At 40.6% G+C, this 13210-nt stretch overlaps 1 protein-coding gene across 5 annotated transcripts in view; it reads right to left on the minus strand.

The window, feature by feature from the left end:
* The window catches only part of LOC126199014 (ankyrin repeat and death domain-containing protein 1A-like), an 811076-nt gene that overhangs the window by 327246 nt on the left and 470620 nt on the right, over positions 1–13210 (minus strand). The window lies entirely within an intron of this gene.

Genomic DNA, 13210 nt, shown 5'->3' on the forward strand with positions numbered 1-13210 from the left:
TTCAAAATTTTAAAGAGAATATTCTAGTCACCGTTGTCACAAGTTTATTGTAAATCTAGCAATACTATACATAGGTCAGTCTTATTTCGTTTGTCAAATATGAGTCATAAGGTCAATACCGTCTCACGTGTTTATACATTTCTCCAGAACCCACACAGAACCTAACCGGAGCTGGCTTTCAGCTTTTCCTTCTTTTTTCTGTACATAATTCGTCGGTATATGGCAATCATGATAGTCCAGTAAAGTTCGCAATTGCCAGCTAATGTCTTCTTTGGAACTGAACTTATAAAATTGTTCTTAAAGTCCGAGGGTATTTCGCCTGTCTCAGATATCTTGCATAGTTCATGAAATAGTTTTGTCTTGGCTGGCCCTCCCATATGTCTCATTAACTATGAGAGAACGTTGTACGCTCCAGAGGCCATTTTCCACTTGAGTCTTTAAGTGGTCTGTCATAATCTTCCAACAATATATCTCCCATCTCATCTTAATTTGCTTCCTCTTCTCTTTCGAGTCGAGTTGGCAGCTCTTAAATGAAAGGTGCATGTGAAAAGTGCAATGAATGGCTTTAGAAAATAAAGGAAACGAGAGCTACAAACAAAATACCCTTACTGGTCCGCAAAGTAATCACCATTAGCTACAACACATTTCTGACACCGATTGTAAAGCTGTTGGAAACTATCAGTAAACGCTTCTTGTGCCGTCTCTCTATGCGCTGTGGTCACGCGTTGTTGGTTATCCGCGTTATTACAGTCGATGATCTGGAGAGCAAACGACGCCTATCTTCTTCCCCACCTCTCTCGGTCGGAAATTCATGAGCGATTACAGAAGAAGCGTTTGCTGCCAATTCCAACAGCTCATCAATCGCTGTTAGAAGTGTGTTGTAACTAATGATGATTACTTTGAATGTCTGTAAAGGTCTTTCATTCGAAACTCTTGTTTCCTTTCTTTCCAAAGACCTTTCGCTGAACTTAACAGGAGCACCTTCTAGGTCCTCTATTTATTCAAATGAGCTTGAAAATGGTGTGAGATATGCAAAATCCCTATGTTATTAGGCTGCCCTTTTGGTTTGTCTCATATGTCATATAAGAATGCTAATTCTTTTAAATGAAATTTAAGGCGAACCAGTAGGCATCCCGACTATTTAAGCATTGTATTCCATTTAACAACCTGCTGCACAAACGGCACAGGCGAAATCCTGTCAGTCCTGAAGAGGACTGTACTGTGCATGGGGGCTTAATTGAATAAATGAAAATAATTTTAATTATTTTTTGGTAGCTGTCTGTCCGATTACGAAGTCTCGTAAACGGTTGGCCCTGACTAGTATTTGTACGCAATCTGACTGCACAGAACAACAACAAAGAATGAAATGAAATTTCCGTTAACACAATTAATTAATTAAGTCCCCAGCAGCTATAAAACCAACGCAACAACAAAGCACAAGTGTAGCTGTTCTGTGTGTGGAAGTGTGATTCAACGTACACATCTGGCACGGTTCTTCTTCAATAAGACATTTTGAACACCATTTATACTGAAGTAATTAAAAAAATAGAAATACTATAATTGCGCAAGGAAACCAGAATTACACTCTAATACAACAACACGAGCCAGATGCTTTGTTGACTGAACCTGTGATGACGCATTATTTAAGACATTGAAATAATAAAAAACCAAAGGAATTTTTTTTTACCTTCATATATATTGACGAAAAGCACTCTGATCATTACAATATCTCCATTCGAACAACATCTGCTGTCTAGCCCATCAAACAACTGCATAAAACATGGAACAAGCACTCCCAACTACAACATCTCAACACCGACTCGCTACCACCACTTCTCAACAAGCACTGACTACTACGACTTCTCGACAAGCACTCTCCACCACGACTTCTCGACAAGAACTCTCTACTACGACCTCGACAAGCAGTCTCTACTACGACTTCTCGACAAGAACTGCTAGTGGAGGCGGCGGCATAATACTCTCTAGCGCGATCTCTGGCGCTGTGGCTCAGTGTAGCCACCTTTCAACTGATTCCAGTTCCGAAGCAAGGAGGTGCGGACAAGTTATCGGTTTAATACGTTATGGCTACAGGATAATGACATGAATTATTTGCAGAACACTGGAGAAACTGGTAGCAGCCGACCTCGTGGAAGTCAAGTTTGGATGTCGGAGAAATGTAGGAACACACGAGGCAATACTAACTGTTCGACTTATGTTAGAAGATACGTTATATAAACGCAAAATTACCACTATACCATTTGTACGCTTAGAGAAATCAGTAATCACAGCTTTTTGGAATACACACTTTAAAATCCTGAGGACAGCAGAAACAAAATATGGAGAAAAAAAGGTTATTTACAACTTCTTCAGAAATCAGACAGCTGTTTTAAGAGTCGAACGGCATGAAAGCGAAGCAGTGGTTTAAAAGGTAGTGAGACAGGTTTTTAGCCTATCCCCGTTGTTATTCAGCCTGTAAGTTGAGCATGTTCTAAAGAAAAAGACAAATTTGGATAAGGAATGTAAGTTGAGGGAGAGGATATAAGACTTTGAGGTTTGAAGGTGACACTGTGCTTATAGACAACAATGCACTTGGAAGAATAGTTTAGCGGAATAGACATTGTCCTGAAATAAGGGTATAAGATGAGCACCAACAAAAGCAAAAGAAATGTAATGGAATGTAGTCGAATTAAATCAGGTGACGCTGAGGGAATCAGATTGGGAAATTAGACGCTTAAGATACTAGATGAGTTTTGCTGTTTGGGCACAAAATAACTGGCAGAGGTCGAAGTAGAGAGGATATAAAATGCTAACTGGCTATAGCAAGTTTCTCAAAAAGATGAGTTCGTTAACATCTAATATACACCCATGTTCAGAAAAAAAAACAGAACACTTTGAACTACTTGAGATAGGACGTTCATATTCACAGGACATGTTCTGCAGCAATGATTAGCATTTGAACCATGTCGACCTGCGGTTCCATGGTCAACATCGATATCGCGGTGCAACACTACCTACCGGTAAAGTGTGCCTGCGGCTCTCGATGCCGCTATAAACCGAAGGTAATGGATCATTCGGACTTGTGCAGACGTGCAGGATGCCTCGAAGATGTGTGTGCGAAACGTACCGTCAAATCAGTTTTAAAGAGGGCACATTATTGGCACGAGAGAATGTGATGCATCCATACGGGAAACTGCTGCTCGTGTGGGACGAAATGTTTCGGTAGTGCAACGGGTGTGTACAGAATGGTTCACGAAAGGCCGTAGAACACGACGAGATGGGCGGGGTCACACCATCCAGACTAAGAAGATCGACACTTCATCCGAACGGCATTGCAGGACTGAGTTCTCTTCGACTCTGGCGCAACAGTGGAACAGTGTAACACATCGTACGCTACGAGGGCTGACAGTCCGTCGCCATTTATTGATGGGTTCCGTGCGAGTTGACCACTTCTCCGCCTACCTTTGACAAGGGTGCAGAAACATGCTACAAGGCAATGATGTATGGAACGACGTCACTGTGGATAGGAATGGCATCAGATAGTGTTTTCGGACGTATCCATTTCCTATTTGTTTGAAAATGATGGCCGCATTTTGATTCGCCGCGGACAGAGAGAGCGGCATCACAGTGGCTGCATTCACACGAGACATACCGGCCTTTCGGTGTGGGGTCCTACTGGGCACAACCACAAATTACAGTTGGCGTGTGTCCAGGGCACTATGATCAGTGTGACCTACGTGAATGACGTCCTGCGACCCTAGCAATAACCTTTTTGCAAGACGCCTCGGACGCCATTTTTCACAATGCACGACCAAAGGCTGCTGCAGGAACACGTGCCTTCTTGGTGACAGGATATCAGCCTTTTACCCTGGCCCACCAGATCACCAGACTTCTCAGCGATAGAAAATGTGTAGGGTATGTTGAAAAACAGGTGCAGTGCTGTGACCCAACGCCAACCACCATAGAAGAACTTTGGAACCAGGTGAATACAGCATGGATAGCTATATCACAGGACTGATTTGACGCGTCGATACCATCAGCATGGAACAAGTGATCAGGGTCCATGGCGGACCCTGTGCTTACTAGGCATGCTAAACTGAGATGACTGAAATGCTAATCATTTTTGCAGACGATACTAACGCCCCATCTTTAGTCGTTAAAGATGTTCAGTTTTTTTTCTGAACATGAGTGTAAATTTGTTAGGAAATATTTTCTGGAGACACTTGTCTGGAGTGTAGCTGCGTACGCAAGTGAAACATAGACGATAAGCAGTGCAGAGATACAGAGAACAGAACTTTTTGAAATGTGGTGCTACGGCAGAATTCTGAAGGTTAAATGCGTTACTAATGAATAGGTCCTAAAGAGGTTGAATTGCGGACGAAAGAAATTTATGGTAAAACGATATCGTTCGATATGACGCATTCAGAGACATCAAGGAATCATCAGTTTAGTACAAGAGAAAAGTGTAGGGGATAAAAATCGTAAAGCGAGACCAAGAGTTGAACATAGTAAGCAGGTTCAAATGTACAAATACGTCGTTTGCAGTAGTTATTCCAAGATGAAGAGACTTGCACAGCATAAAGCAGTATGGAGAGCTGCATCATACCCGTCTGCTTACTGAAGACCACAACACCATCATCCCCTTTAAAGGCTATTATCTCAGTATTTATATGGACTGAAGAACCAACAGATAATGTATTAAGTTAAAAAAAAAAGTTCTCATATTACTTAGTGATGCTGTACTATATGGTCTAATTTTTTGGAGTCCTAGAAGAATTATTTACATAGCATTTATTTTCCGAGAAATTATCCTTTTTAACATTTGCTTTTCTGGTAATACAGAAGGCTACAATTCTCACTATAGCTACTCTTACCGACAGACTAACAAATCGGATCTATCTTGACAAACTTTACGCATTAGGATCTTGTTGGCCCGTAATATGAAGATATAAGTAACCTAACGAGCACATTCCTACTGTTTGTACATTGCATCTAAATCGGAAATAGTGAGCACTTCTCCCGTTCGAGCTAATAAGGCTCTCCCAGCTGATTGATTCTGACACAAAGTGTTTTTATGTTATTTACACATTGCGTTGGTACTTTTGGCTACACAGTCTAGAGACGCTGTTCCCAACGCATTTTGAAGAGGAAAACAATCGCAATAAACTTAACGTAAACGGAAAGAATCTTGAGCGGCCGAAGTGATTTTGATGAGAGGCGACAATTTTCATTGTGTGGACAGCAGTTACTCGACTTTAGTCATACGCATTTCTTACGTATTTCTCAGTTATATGAGACTTCTACAGATCACCGCTCTCAGTTAGGAGAGATTCTTCGTGGAAAGAGTTTCGAATTCTTGTGCGAAGTCGCCCATGCCCTCGACGACTCGACAGCTGAAGCAGAGATTGCAGATAGAGCAGCACCTTGCCTGTTGAGGACTGCGTGACTCAGCAGCCAGTGGGCGTTCGTTCGGCTGCGGCTGCCACATCTTTACCACTGGCGGCTCCCATCTGGACTGCGGCTGCTCTTGCTGACGTCACGCTCTCCAGGACTGACCCGTGAACCTCCAGTTTCCGTTGGCACTCTAGTATCAATCTTTTGTCCGCTAAGCACGATAAACGTTCTCGTTTTACAAGTCACCTATAGTCACTAGTTGGTTTATGCCCTGTCATCAGTGCGTAATCACAAGTGCTACATAGCTTACTGTTGGTACGCATTCTCTGCCTTATCTTACGGAATCATTTTTGTGATCAGAAACAGTAATTGTGGCCACAATATTCAAATTACATAAGATTCTTGTAAAGAAATGGTGGATTGTGAAAGTTCGATTGTAAAACTGATGATGGATACTGCATCAGGAAACTGTGACAGCACAGCTTTGCGTACATCCATCCAGCGTCGTCACATGTTAACTATCACATGATACTACCCTGGTATGGTTTCTCTAAGAAGCAACACTCGTCCTCGAATAGCATGCATCTCTATGAAATTCCTGCGTCATGAGGAAGTACTTGCTTGGCAGCAAGATCCCCAGATCTGTCCTCAATGGACCCGGTGTTCGACAAGCTCGGACGTCAGCTCCGTCCGTCTGTCATTATCTGGGATATCGAGGGCCAGTTAGAACAATTGTGGCCCAAGCACCGCTAGGGAGGATAGTATATTTTCTTATCCAAAAAGAAGTACACGAATTCATGTGTCACAGAGTGCAACATCTTACAGATAATGGACCAGGAGCGTGCTCTTACTGCCCATTTCGCTATTCATGAAATTCGGTTTTGTTATAGTTGAAATTATACCATTTAACCTCTGAACGTGTTCGGACAGCCGAGTGAGTTATAGCGCCGCTTCCGGGATGGGAAGGAGCGCCAGCCCCGAATCGAATCTACCCGGCGGATTGACGACGAGGGTTGCTGCGCTGAAGAGCCTGGATGTGATTTTTAGGCGGTTTCCCACATCACACTAGGTGAAAACCGGGATGATAGCCAAGTCCTTCCTCAGTTACACGAGTTGTAGACATTTATAAAACTGACGCTCATTTTCACATGAATAAAACTAGACGAACACGGTTCGTACCGTGGACTAAGAGGTTGGCTACAGGAGGGCATCTGGTTACTAATCATGCGAAGTCTGTAAATAACCATAGCGACCCTGCGCTTATGTGGGACAAAGGCAAAAAAGAAAAAAGGAAGAATCTCTCAAAGTGTAAAATTTCATTTCACCTTTTTTTCTCTCTTTCGAGGTAAATAGAGCTTTGTATGGAATTATTGGCGGGTCACATAGATACATTTTAGAGGTAAGTTGATAAATTGTTGTTGAAGCAGTTGCGATATTTTAGGGAGGCAAGTTGCTACATATTCAGGTCAAGTTGACAGATTTTTGGGGAGTAAGTTGGCACAGATTACAAGTGCACACAACACCAAAAAAATACACACATTGTTTCTACATCTGCCTCATCACACTCTCTCTGATTTATACACGACAGAAAATCAAATCTCTCTCCTTGTAATGTCATTATAACGAGTCAACAACATTATAATATTTATTGCCGAGGGAATTCATTTTCCCTCAAGTTTCCACTGTGCAGCACCAGAAAAACGACAACATATTTTTACTGTGCTGGTAGTAGGCATTCTGGTCATATTGTATGATAAATGCAATTCTAAATGGTTTTGTGATGTCACTGTTTACCTTGCTATTTGTTAGCATTCTTTAGGCTGTGAGACAGATCTGCAGTGCTGCTGTAGATGAATATAATGTTGTCAGTAAGTTAGCTGCGTGTATTTTAATAAGGTGTACACACAATTTGTCTGCAGCAGTGTTTAAATGCTTCGAATGGCTCTGAGCACTATGGGACTTAACTTCTGAGATCATCAGTCCCCTAGAACTTAGAACTACTTAAACCTAACTAACCTCAGGACATCACACACATCCATGCCCGAGGCAGGATTCGAACCTGCGACCGTAGCGGTCGGGGGGTTCCAGACTGTAGGGCCTGGAACCGCTCGGCCTCCCCGGCCGGCAGCAGTGTTTAATTTGAAGGTCCAGGTTACTTGTAAGATGTCACAGGACTATTGAACTTTTGGTTGTAGAGTCTAGTGTTGGATGTGAGAGTATTACTGGTAATTTTTGGTGCACTTTAACCTGTAACGTAGGCCAGCATTTGTGCTCATGAGCATGTTTTTGTTACTTATTTTAATATACTTAGATTAATTTAAAGTGTGGTGCAAAGATTGAACTACGGAGCTCAACTAAAGTATAATTACTTTCATTAATGCCAGTAGGTGAGATGCGTGTATTTTAATAAGACTGACAATTTAGAAGTGAAAATATTTAATTTGAGGATTCACAGAGAATATGTAGTACATCAATCAAACTTTCATTGTTAATGAGTGATCCTTAGCGTAAAGGTTTTTATCAGTAGTGCCAACAACCAATCTGTGTGAATGTTAGTAAGTAATGTAGACAATTTAGACTGGAAAATATTTAACTGGAAGGTTTATTGTGCAGTTAGCAAATTCGTACATACTTTAAAAATATTTACTTTTCTCATGTTTTCGTAGAAATCTTTAATAACTCTTGCATAGCATAATAAGCACGTAAGCAAAATATATTTTAATCAGATTTACAGACAATTGGATGTGTAAATCCTGAAGAAGGACTATTGCATTCCAAAGTGTGCGAAATCTTACGTATTACAGGAATACAACTTTATTTTGCTCAGATTTTCGTAGGTGCCTGTAATCTACTTACACCTTATGTTTAGAAACCTGCACGTGTGTGCATCTTTTTGTGCTTAATAAACGATAAATAATTTTAACACAGAATCTATTCTCGACATATCCTTCCTGTCCTCATCTTTGTAGATGTTACATGTCTGACCTCAGTCAACGTCTTTCGTCGTATTTTTATGTGTGTATACGTGTAAGCAAAGCAGTTAATCTACACTTCAAGTGATTTCTTACTGCCTAAAATAGTTTTGCTGTTAAAGTGGTAGAAACATCTTCATTCCTTCTAAAATTCATGTCTGTCTATGTTATTTGTGTGAGTGTGATATTTTACCTCGCATAATATTATTACATTCTTCTGTTGTTTAGTGGCTGATTACAGAAAATATAGTCTGCATACGGTTTATAGAGTCTTAATTACGACTGGTAAACATTTTAGACAGCAATAGTTCCGGTTGCAGCAGTTTGTTTCCATTCACATTCGACTATGTCCAATCATTTGTAATAACTGCCAATCTGGATCATTAATTATATAGTTTTCTGGTGATAGTTTATCTTCATCCACCTGTAAATTGTTGGGGAAATATCTTAATTACCTTCAGAATGCCTGCATGTTGTGTGTTTGCCCAGTCTGTTTGCCTTTAAAACGTTTATATTGGTCTTTTAGGCCTATCTTTAAGCGTCAAATGAAGGGTGTGGGAAAACACAACGGTAACCCATTTTATCTGTGAATGGAGATATTCCATTGGAAAAGTTTAGAAAAACATTTCATTCATTTTATTATTTATGCAACTGGTAGTCACTGTACAACATCTTCAGCACACAAATCAATGGAAAATATACAAACTTTGAGAATAATGTCCAAAACCCTATCGTTTCCTGGCAGTGGCGAACGTATTATGTGGCATACTATTGTTTTCCTGCTACAAACACAGGACAACTGAAAATTCTCACATTTCGTCTGCAGATGCAGCTACATACTCATCCTCATTTGTAGATGTTTTCTTGGTTGTTATTGCTTTTTAGAATTTGTGATAAATAGGTTGAATCCAGCTCAGTGCAGATATGAGGTTTTGCTTCTTCTTCGAGTCAGTTGGAACTGACCTGGAATACTTCTAAGGTTGTAGGGCGACCTCATTTGTGTAAAATGACTTTATGCCAGTCTTTGATACGAACAAGATTCCTGGGTCATCTGCATCGAGAAGGAGTCGCACAGCGTTTCGCAATAATACCTTGTGCCCTTCTACTGAGATATTCCTTTGACTAAATGTAGATCTCATGTCACTCATGCATACAAAATTTTCTGATGACATAACATGGACGCAAAATGGTCGCTTTTGGCCACAATTCTTCTTGTCCACCCAGTCTTGAGGGCATATACAAAATGCACAGGTCGGCGAACATACTGCTCCACAACAGCATAACATCGATCGCTTGGTAACATGGCATGTCCAGGAAGTGGGAAGTGATGGTCAGTGGTGGAAAATCTTCCTTTTGCTGTAAGCAGCATCCAGACAAACACAATGTTCCAGTCTTTTTTTTTTTGGTCCAGAGCAGTTGTCTGAAATTGAAATCAGCTTATTCCCTCGTATATTATGATCTTCAAAATACTTCAGTAAGTAGCTGCCTATATCCTCTGTGCCCCTTGTGCTACCGTTTCATGCCAAACAAAGAAATGACCTGGTGACGAATTACTGGGATGAATGCTGAAGTTGTATGTCCACAGTTTCCTCATATAGAACATTGGACCTGTTTAGGAGTGGGCAATGCCTGTTGTAGATTGAAAGTTATTACATAAATATTTTTATAGAAAAGTGCCTTCTGTGTTTGCACTTTCACATTATCTTGACCTGCCTGGGCATTTCTGAGATGTAACTCCTTCTGTAGATTTATTGCTCTTAATTTTTCCAGGTCTTTTTTTGCTTTTGTCAGTTGAATTTCATTTCTATCGTATGTTGTGCAAGTATTTGATTCTGGCAGTTTGAATGAAATATTGAAATCTTGAATGAAAATGCGATGATACTTATCAGACGACACAGGCTTTGCTTTGATATCAGGACAGTACTCATCTTTACAATGGCTGTAGCAACTTTGTATGGAATATTCCATCGACACACAAAATTTTTCACCATTCTTTTCTACTGTAGTGACTTTTGTGTTTCGGAATACCTTCTATATGTTTTTTGACTAATTGCATGTTTCCTCTGAGTAGGCATGTAGTCTATTTCTGTTTGCCTCTTCTATCTTCTGGTGGAGTAGTAGCCCCTGTTCGCATTTTGGATTTTATGTTTTCTTCTCTACCTCTGTTGTGCTGCAAACCATGGATGCTTAAAAATAAATGTTAAAATGTGTGTGAAATCTTATCGGACTTAACTGCTACGGCCATCAGTCCCTAAGCTTACACACTGCTTAACCTAAACTATCCTAAGGACAAACACACACACGCCCATGCCCGAGGGAGGATTCGAACCTCCTCTGGGACCAGCCTCACAGTCCATGACTGCAGCGCCACTGACCACTCGGCTAATCCCGCGCGGCGATGCTTAAAAATGCAGCTTTTCAGTCATCAGTGCTTGTGCCATCTTTTATAGCACTGTATCGTATAGTATTGTTACAGCTGCTAATTTGATTGCCTGTATATCTTGTTTTTATGGGTTCTCGCCGCCTGGAACCTAGCAAACGAGTATTTTGTCTACTGAAGTGCACAATGTTCCAGAATGACTCTGTATAAGCTTCTCCCCAATCCGTTCATAACACTTTTTAGAACATTTACAGGAAGCTCCAACTAAACTTCTCGGCTGGATCACTGTATCTTATTTTATAGTATATTCAAGTCCACTATTCCTTGCAAGCTTCTTCTTTTGTTGTTTGTTCAGTAGTTTTTTTTCTTTTTCTCGATGTTTTCATTGTGGCATCATCGTTCCCAGGGTCAGTTCTGTTGCACTCCTCTTCATTCTATTAAAAAATATTTTTTATGGATAGTGTAATATTAAAAAAGTGATGTTAACCAATAAAATAGTACCGTCATCAACGATAAGATGAATAGAGGGTAACCGACAAATACGAGAATATTTCTTTTTGTAAACATCCCATGATTTACAGAGGACAATGTAGTTGCATTAAAAGACCTGTTGACTACCCTCGTATCAATACCTTGTAAAAAAAAATTTGAATATAGAAATAAAACACGTAGCCTGACTATCTAGCACAAAGATAATGGTTACCAGCTAATAACAACATGATGTGTGAAACAAAACTTCTTTGACTTGCAGTAGAATTAATATAAGTAGAATCTTCCAGCTCCTCGTTTAAATTGAAATCAGGAGCATTAACGTCATCATCAAACCAGTCAGAATCGCTGGAATCAGCACATAATTTACTTGAAATTCCAAAAATATCACAACTTCCTTTACTGCAATCTGCTGCTGCCTTCATTTTGAATTTGTAGGTTACCATTGTTTCTCACCAGCGTATGTGAGTTCCCACAGAAACAAATGAACATCGTGCTACCATCTGTCATCAATAAGATGACCTCGTTACACCACCTAGCTTGGATCAAGGTTACTATTGTCTTACTGAACTTGGTTGGAAAACTTTAGATTTGACTGTTTCCATTATCTTTACCCATACCCTTCAAATGTGCGTTATTTTTCTTAAGCCATATATGTTTGAGCATGGATGCAACAAATTTTAGAGTTCACATTTATGTTTTAGACACTTTACTGACTTAACTGACGCACTTTTGCGGTCACTTCAAACTTGTAAGGTATATGGTAACTCCCAGCAGGTACCACAGTGTGGTACATAATTAACTGTAGCCTCTGTTGTGTCTTCCACTATGGCACAACAATCGAAATCTGAATGATTACTAGTGCAGCCATCTATTGGCGAAGACGAATACAAATCAGCAGTTGATTTTATTTCAGGTTTGACAGATCATGTTTCACAAATGTATGTTACTAATTCGTCAATTTCATTGTAGAAGCCAATGTTGGTTTTTAACTATTTATGGAGAGAATGTCTTATACTCATTCTAGTACTCCATAGCAAATGGTATAGACCATCGAATGAAATTCACAGATGCATCTGGCGAGCTAGTCCTTAATTGAGTTTTTGTAGTCATTAATGAAAATATGTTTGGTAATATTTTCAGTGTTCTTTTGTGTGCTTGTGTGTCCACAAAATGTCGTGTGACTAGGGGCTCCCCTCGGGTAGACCGTTCGCCGGCTGCGTCTTTCGATTTGACGCCATTTCGGCGACTTGCGCGTCGATGGGGATAAAATAATGATGATTAGGACAACACAACACCCAGTCCCTGAGCGGAGAAAATCTCCTACCCAACCGGGAATCGAACCCGGGCCCTTAGGATTGACATTCTGTCACGCTGACCACTCAGCTACGGGGGTCGGACTGTGTGTCCACGGAATTCAGAGGCAAATATTTTACATGAATATCTTTGATGTTGGTGCATGTGAAGGTTCAATAATATATTTGAATGTGTCTTTTTTACACATCATTTTAATGCTGTGCTGTGATTAGCTCAGAGAAGGTGGGGGTGGGGTCAGGGGCGTTGTGGCTTGTGTTTTTGTTGTTATTTCTAGCACTGCTGGGTTAGTGTCATCATCTTCTATTTTGATTCATTTTAATACTGCGCTATAATTGGCAGCAGCAGGATGAGGGGGAGGAGTGGGGTAGGAGGCAGATAAGGAGGAGGAGTAGGGAGGGGACGATGTAGTGGGAGGGGGCGTCGTTTGATGATATTATGCGACTGCAGCACCAACATGTGGCAGAAACGTGAACTGTGTCCCAGAGACCCCATAGACGTATTATTTAAGTACCTGTATCCTGCATTTATTTATCTCTAGTCTCTCCTCAGAAACACATTTACACTAAACTGTTCCGTATGGCAGACACGTTCCTGTGGAATGACCACTAATCACTTATCTTTTCAAATAAGAGATGTCCGTAGATGTGGTGTTGCTGTGCTA

This window comes from Schistocerca nitens, chromosome 8, assembly GCF_023898315.1.
Source record: "Schistocerca nitens isolate TAMUIC-IGC-003100 chromosome 8, iqSchNite1.1, whole genome shotgun sequence".
NCBI lineage: Eukaryota > Metazoa > Arthropoda > Insecta > Orthoptera > Acrididae > Schistocerca > Schistocerca nitens.